This window comes from Elaeis guineensis, chromosome 15 (assembly GCF_000442705.2).
Source record: "Elaeis guineensis isolate ETL-2024a chromosome 15, EG11, whole genome shotgun sequence".
Lineage (NCBI taxonomy): Eukaryota > Viridiplantae > Streptophyta > Magnoliopsida > Arecales > Arecaceae > Elaeis > Elaeis guineensis.
Window position 1 is genome coordinate 63556920 of NC_026007.2, and position 6898 is coordinate 63563817.

At 37.3% G+C, this 6898-nt stretch overlaps 2 non-coding genes across 2 annotated transcripts; one reads left to right on the plus strand and one right to left on the minus strand.

Annotated features, from left to right (window-relative positions):
- Positions 1–1146: 1146 nt before the first annotated feature.
- On the minus strand, positions 1147–1253 carry LOC140854179 (small nucleolar RNA R71). The gene has a single exon (XR_012137313.1). It is a non-coding gene; the product is annotated as a small nucleolar RNA R71 (small nucleolar RNA).
- Positions 1254–6052: 4799 nt separating this feature from the next.
- LOC140854199 (small nucleolar RNA R71) lies at positions 6053–6158 on the plus strand. The gene has a single exon (XR_012137333.1). It is a non-coding gene; the product is annotated as a small nucleolar RNA R71 (small nucleolar RNA).
- Positions 6159–6898: the final 740 nt, after the last annotated feature.

Genomic DNA, 6898 nt, shown 5'->3' on the forward strand with positions numbered 1-6898 from the left:
GACATTTCATAATCATGAAGTAAAATATCAAAATAAAAAAAAATTCTAAATTAAAATCTTTTATATTCTTGGTCATCTTGTTTATTTGCATTTGCATTTTCATAATTAATCTAAGGGCATCAACCCATTAACAAGATAAGGTGGGAATTTCATTACCCTTCCTTAGCCCAAAAACCATCTCCATCATATTGCATTACCTAGACCTTTAATCTTAAAATCAATTAGACGTCAACCTTAAGGAATTCGAGCTCAATAGGACAAGGAACACTAAGAGTTCTACCAAGTTTGAGTTGTTTGATTAGTTGGTGTCTAGGCAAGTCCCTAAGGGTGGTTTGTTAAATTGGTTCAGTTGCTGGCCTGACCAACTCGTTTGGTGTCTAGAAAGGCAACGATGAGTGAACCTCCCACCTCTTATACTTACCTGGCTAACTAGTTGATCAATCTCCACTTGGAAGGCTTGAAGGGTCATCTTGGAACAGTTAGGAGCTGTCTAGATTTAGGTTAACCCTAGGATAGATTGAGTTTAATTTATTGTTTCACTTGTTTGAAAAATTTAAAAAAAAAATTTATTAAAATTTAAATTAATTTGGTTACTTTTCTTTAGATTTAGGACTCCTTAGGATCTTTTCTTTAGAACTTTTTCTCTTTTCTTTCTTTTTCTTATACATAAAAATTTTATAAAAAAAAAATTGTATAAACATCGAGAACCGTACATCTCGTGTGTGGAGAAGAGTGTCGGGTCGTCTAGTTAGAATTGAGTCAATTCCTGTTGTTTCAATGGCTGAACCAATCCAACCCATGACCCTTAAGGATTTGTGTTATCTAGTTGGCTCCATCTAACCATCTTGTATCAGGTTGCCACAACCCACAGCTAACAATTTTGAAATCAAATCTCAAATCATAAATATGCTTTCAAAATTTACAGGATTAGAGGATGCTTATATATTTATTAGAGAATTTGAGGAGGTATGTCCAACCATGAAACTGCAATTAACAGAGGATGAGGTCAAACTTAGATTAATCAACTTTGCCCTTAAGGATAATGCTAAGAAGTGGCTTTATAGTCTGCCAAACCATTCTGTCACTACCTGGGAGGACTTTGTGAGAATATTTTTGAAAAAATATTTCCCCCATCATAAAACAGCTAGGATTAGGAATGAAATAAATCAATTTTACCAACTAGCTGGTGAATCATTTTGGAAGTACTTTGATCGTTTCAAGAATCTTTTGACCCAATGCCCACACCATGGAATAGAAACTTGGAGACTATGCCAGATCATCTATGAGGGGTTAGATTCAAACTCAAGAACCATGCTAGAGTCCATGTGCCAACGCCAATTTATGGACAAAGAAACTACTGAAGCTTGGCAATTCTTAGAAGACCTAGCCGAGAAAAATTTACAGTGGAAAACAACTAGGGAACCTGATAAAGCTACACCTTCAAGAGGAGGAATGCATCAAATTCAACCAACCCTAGCATCAGAGGCCAAGATTGCAACCTTAACACGTAGATTGGAAGCCTTAGAATTACAGAGACCAGCCAATGTAAATCAAATATCTGCACCCATGTGTAAAGGGTGCAATGCATCCGACCATGTCTTAGAAGAATGTTCCTACTCGAATGAGTGTGCACAGGTGAATGCCACCTATCAAGGACCATTGAACAATCCTTATGCACCCACATATAACCCAGGTTGGAGGAATCATCCGAATTTCTCATGGTCCCAGAATCCTAATGTAGTGATGCGTAGTCGATGATAGCACCAAAAAAATAACTCTACTCACTACGTAGGTAGGATGAGTCGAGATCGTATCCTCAGGGACCTTGGGCTAAGTTGAGATTGCAAGGTAAAAGAAAGAAGTGTTATTTTTGATTTAGAAAATAAATTATCTTAAAATTGAGGTAATTAGAAAATAAAGAGCTTGGGAGTTTTGAATTAATTTGCACTAGCAAAGTTGTATCTCTTTTTTAACTAAATAGATGTGATTAATCTTAGAAAAAATACCTATCTTTCCTCGGCACGCTCCGTACCCGTAGATCACGGCACGTCTCCGGAAAGTACTAGGTAAACAACTCTTCTTTCCTCGGCACGCCCCGTATCCGTAGATCACGGCGCGTCTCCGGAAAGTAAAAGTTGTTCCTAATATTAATCTAACAAGAAAGCATAAATAAAAGCATATAAAAGGGAGCAAATAAAGAACTCATGATAATTTAAATAAAAAGCATAATCTTTATTGCATATAAAGAAATACAGGAAAGTTTAGAATAATAAACCATCTCTGTGTCGTTACAAAATTTCTTCTCCACTCCCGAGACTGCTAGCCTAGCTGCTCATGAAGTAGTCCCTTTCTATTCCTCTATGCAAGGCTCTAGAAGAATTTCTGGGCTCCCCCTCTAATGGGAGTACAAAAGCCTTTTTATAGGTATTAGGAGGGAGGAGTTTTGCATGATTTTCCGATGTGGGACTAAAAAAATATAAATTTTTTCACTTGAGGTATTTCCAAATAAAAATTTTTTTCTTTAATTTGCTCGCCACTATGTCTGCGGTGCACGCCTGCTTGCATCCGTCCCGCCCGCATCCACGCTCACCCGCGCGCCCACGAGCTCACGCCGCGTCCATTCCTCACGCGTTCCGCGTCCTGCCCACGTCCGTGCCGTGTCCACGCCGCGTCCTCGCGTTCATGCGCGCCCGCATTCACGCGCGCCCACGTTCACGCGCGCCCAGAGAAAATCAACGTGAACCAACCTTTTCACATACCAAAAAGAAACTTTTGTTTCTTTACAATGACATCTATATCCTTTTGGATTCCTTGCATAGTATCTTCATTTTCTATAATACCGGATGTGTCTTTCTTTTATTTTAAGTTCAAATTTCTTCAAACTTGAATCTTTTTACTCTATGAATCGGACTCTTTGTATCGGCGATCATCTTTCCTGTAAAACATAAAAAGAAGCATTAAATTCTTAATAAATAAAATAAATTAAATATAATTTTCTGCTTTAAATGACTTAAATTAAGTGTTTATCACACCCCCCAACTTGAATTTTGCTCGTCCTTGAGTAAAATAGATATATCAGCATTGTGTACCGACTCGATTTTGAATCAAAAATTAGGTTAGGCATCCCAAAAGGTAGATGATACTTGGTCAGACCATTTAAAGAGATATTTCATTGGATTATCAATTTGATCCAATTAGTGGTTGAGTATTAACTAAAGAAATTTCAGAGCTTTTCTTTCACCAACTCCCCACTTTACTCTTTAAATCCTCTAACTTAATGGGAAAGAGGTTTATTATCTTCTTGCAATTTAGTCTCCTTAATATATATATATATTATTATTATTATTATTATTATTTTTATATATAACATTGCCTACCTTTTTACGTGAACCACAACGCTTACTTAGGCGAAAGGGCCCGGTTACTCAGTAGGAAACCAATGTTATTTTTTTTTTTTTAATTTTTTTTTAAGTAAATTTTAAGGAGAATTTTTGCATACCTCGATCTTTCCATCCAATTTCTCATGAAGCAGATTCTTTATTGAGATCAGTAAGAAGAGGGTTGTAGAATCACTCCTAAAATTTGGTCTAGTTTAAACCCTACCATTCATTGAGTTTTCTTAATAATTTATTCCTCAGTATCTCTAAAATTATCTTGACCATTAATCATTCATTTATTAGGATGCCTAATTGACTCTTAATCAAAATAAAATTTGAATACACAAAACTAATTATTTCTGACCATACTCGAGGATTTGATTAATTTTCTTTCCCCCCCAACTTAATCTACATTGTCCTCAATGGAGTAGGAAAGCAAAGAAAATAACAGGAGAGAGTGCACCTGGGATAATTTTACTTCGGAAGTTGAAGATAGCTTCATTGATTAATAGGCTCTTGTTCTAAATTCCTGCAGCTGTGGTAAAGTAAAAAAAATATGAAATCATTGGGTTGCCTCCCAACAAGTGCTAAGTTTTATGTCTTCAGCCAGACGTCAAGTTTATTAACAGACTCTTCCATACAGAGTGGTCCTTTATTCTTTAAAAAAAATGATGATCAGTTAAAACAAAATAGAAGAAATTTGGGTTGCCTCCCAAAAAGCGCTAAGTTTTACGTCTTCAGCCAGACGTCATATGCAATAAAACCAATAAAAGATGAGCAATGGCTCATACTTGATTGTCCATGGAGGAGTGGTTTTATCATGTGGTGTATCCAACAATATGTTAACTTCTTTCATATATCCCTTAAAGTCATACACTCCAAAGTGAGCCAAGCAAGTATCTAAGGGGTCAGGTGCTAGAATTGTGGGTGTTGCATCTTCTATAATGTCTTCTAGTGTATCTACTTCGAAGCAACTATCCATTGATGGTCCTTGGGAAGCACCAAACACATTCAGTCTCAGTTTCTTATTCCCAAACGATACGTCCATGACTCCTGTCCTACAATTGATGCATGCATTCGCCGTAGCTAGGAAGGGTCGTCCTAAGATAATGGGAATTTATCTGGGGTTGCCACTTAATTTTATATCGAGAACCAGAAAATCAACTGAAAAGTAAAACACATCTACCTTGACCGAGACATTCTCAAGCATTCCACGTGGTTCCTTAATTGATCTGTCGGCTAACTGTAATGTGACTGATGTGGGTTTCAGTTCTCCGAATCCAAAAAGTTCATACACCGAACTAGGTAAAAGATTCACACTTGCCCCTAAATCCAGAAGAGTTTTTTCAATGTGATAATCTCCTATAACACAGGAAATGATGGGGCTCCTGGATCCTTAAGCTTTGGAGGAGTGGAATGCTGGACGACAGAACTAGCTTGTTCAGTGAGGCATACTTTCTTTGGAATTTGTGATATAGATTTACGTTTTTGGGTACACAAATTCTTCAAAAATTTGGCATAAGCAGGGACCTGTTTGATTGCATCTAGAATGGGAAGATTAATTTGGACTTGCTTAAACAATTCCAACATCTCATCGAGTTTTCCTCCCTTCTTATCTGCAGGAATAGGGGCTTTCAGGGCATCCGAAAATGGGACTTTAGGCAAGTAAGATAATTCCGGTGCAGTTGGTTCCTTCTCTATTTTCAGGTCCTCCTTGTTTTTGGGTGATTTGACTTCGGTTAGAGGTTTAGGGTCAGTCTCATTGGTTTTACTAGTGTGTTCAATGACCTTCCCACTTCTCAGAGTCATGATTAATTTGACATGTTCAGAAAAAGCTTCTGGGGTATTATAACTCTCAATCACAAATTGCCCTCTTGGGTTGCTCTCGGATTGGCTAGATAATTTTTCTTCTTCCCTCCTACTGAATGCAGTCGCTAGTTGACCTATTTGGGTCTCTAGCTTAGCAATGGATTGTGTGTGAGAGTTAAGGATCTGAGTGTTGACTTCTAATCGTTCTAGTGCTTTCAGAACTTTTTCCTTAAAAGTTGAGCTGTGACCAGTAGTAGATGGTTGAGGAGCATTTTGAAATTGATGGTATGATCCATGCCTATATGTTGGATCCTGATATTGAGGTCGAGGTGCGGCAGGATCAACCACTGGTTGTGGTCTCCAGAAAAAATTTGGATGGTTTCTCCAGCCGGGGTTATAAGTGTTCGAATATGGATCGTTTCCTGGTCTGCGAGCTTGTTGGACTTGAGCTTGCTGAACCTGTTCGTGCACAAATTCAGGAAATTGAGGTGCGGCTGGGCATTCACTAACAAAATGGTTCGGACTTGCACACAATGCACAAACTTTTTGGATTGGGTTAGGTGGAATCGGGGATTGTCCAGTATTTAGAAGACGATCTAATTTTTGGGACAGTTCATCTACCTTTTGATGGATATCTATGGTATTTCCTACTTCATATATTCCACCTCTTTTTGGGTTTAACATGGGTTTATCTCTAATAGAGGCAGACATATGATGTAATAAATTTTCACTTAAAATTTCAAATAGTTGCCATGCCTCATCCTCACTTTTCAGCATGAATGTCCCACCGCATGATGCATCGACCATTTGTCGATGTCTTTCAGAGAGCCCATCATAAAAATATTGGATTAACTGCCACTTGGGTACAGCATGATGGGGACATTTTCTAATAAGGTCTTTTAATCTCTCCCATGTTTCATGAAATATTTCTCCATCTAATTGGGAAAAACTAGTTATGGCTTTCCTTATTTGATTAGTTTTTCCTATGGGAAAATATTTCTTGAGAAACTCTCCTTGCAGCTGGTCCCAGGTTGATATAGTCATGGAATCCAAAGTATGTAGCCAGTATTTGGTTTTGTCCTTAAGTGAAAAAGAGAATAATTTCAACCTAAGAGCATCATCGGAGAAGTTGTGAATTTTGACAGTTGAGCATATCTCAAGAAATTCTTCAAGATGTTTATAAGGGTCCTCATTACTAAGTCCATAAAATGAAGGTAACATTTGGATTATACTGGACTTAATTTCATATTGAGTGGCCTCCACAGGGGGTACTTGAATACAAGGAGAGTAGGTATATGTGGAAGGAGTAAAGTACTCCTTCAATTGCTTGGGTGGATCATTCTCCTGATTTTGGTCCATATTTTTACGTCTGTTGGCTCTAAAGGTTCTTTCTATTTCTGAATCAAAAGGTTGGATTTCTGATCGTAACGATCTACGGCTAAGCATACACCTTACAATTATACTGTAGAGCAAACATAAAAAATTTTTCTTTTTATAATATATATTTTTATAATAAAGTGAGAAAAGAATGAAGAAAATCTAAAGAGAAGAACCTAAGAATCTTAAATCTATGAAAAGGGAGAAATTAGTTAATGTTTAGATGTTAATTGCAATCAACTTAAACAATCATAGACTCTCTATCCTAAGGTTAACTTAGATCTAGACAGCTCCTAACTTTCAAGACCGCCTTTGAGCACTCCAAGCTCAAGACT